The following is a 1,226-nucleotide window of genomic DNA, read 5'->3' as shown; positions in this document are numbered from 1 at the left end:
TCCTTAAGGACGACATGACTATATCACCCAGTTATTAAATTCAGAATTATTTGCGTTGATCCTAAGATACTTAATTTTTTTTCCCATGTGGATAAAGCATAAACTTATATACTGCAAAACCCCTGACTCATGTATACTTATGATTATACTGTTAGCAAGCATACAAAAACACTAAGAGTAACTAAGACAAATAAACATAGTGTTGTGATCTTGGGTTCCTATTCAACCCTCATGCTATAACTCATAACTTAGGACAATAATCTATCGCCCAGACTTTCCCTCGTAGACTTATTATAACACATCGTCACAACCAAAACCGACTAGACCCGGTGACGTCCAAGCCAAGTAGACATCCCAAAACACACTCACCATCCGAGGCGAGCGACAGAAAGAGCCCGGGTTCGCAAAGCACTTCCGGATCCGAACTAGGCCAGACGATGAAAGCGCCTTACAGCGCCCCATCGGACCCCACCACCGGCGGAGTGGGCAGAGAGCCGGGATAGCCGCCTCTCGAATGCGTGGGGCAGCAGGCGCGGTTCAAGGCCAATGCCCCGGGCCATCCGACACGCATCCTACTATGGAGGCTTCTTGCCGTCACGACCCCTGACCGGATGGCCGCCAGGGCCGGCTAGGTGGACAATCACACGCTGAGCCAGGCGCACTAGTACGTGTGCCCGGCTCGCGCGAGCAATGCAGCCCCGCAGGGGACGAATACACTAACAGGCCAACCCAGCTTGCCCATCGCGCGACGATAAACACCACAGAGAGGTGCCCTCCGCTGCGCCCGTGGCCCAAAGCGTCATGGACCCCCCCACCCTCCACCCCAAGGAAAGACGACTGGGTGCGGGGAGTCGGCACAGAACAAATGGCGCAGAGGGCACTCTCGCACGGCGAGCCACCGGGAGGTGGGTACTCCAACATTCTTTAGAGGAGTATTATGTCTCCAATTGCGGCGGGTGCCTGTTGGATCTATATTGAATAAAGGCCAAAAACTAAGATCAGGGATTCAAGGTGAATATTTCTCTACAAAAGGAGATAATTAACATATAAATATACAATACTAAAAACATATAAATATACGTAATATGTTTCACAATAAAAGAAATCTTACCACATAAGGTGTGCATATATCATCCATCAGAATGATCACCCAAAATCAGAAATTCACCATTCCCTTTGAACCTCCAATACTGAAGAAAGAGACCATTTCTTTTGAACCTTCTAAC

Source organism: Triticum dicoccoides, chromosome 1B (genome assembly GCF_002162155.2).
Source record: "Triticum dicoccoides isolate Atlit2015 ecotype Zavitan chromosome 1B, WEW_v2.0, whole genome shotgun sequence".
NCBI classification, from domain to species: domain Eukaryota; kingdom Viridiplantae; phylum Streptophyta; class Magnoliopsida; order Poales; family Poaceae; genus Triticum; species Triticum dicoccoides.
The sequence above is the reverse complement of the archived record's forward strand: the minus strand, read 5'-3'. Positions refer to the sequence as shown.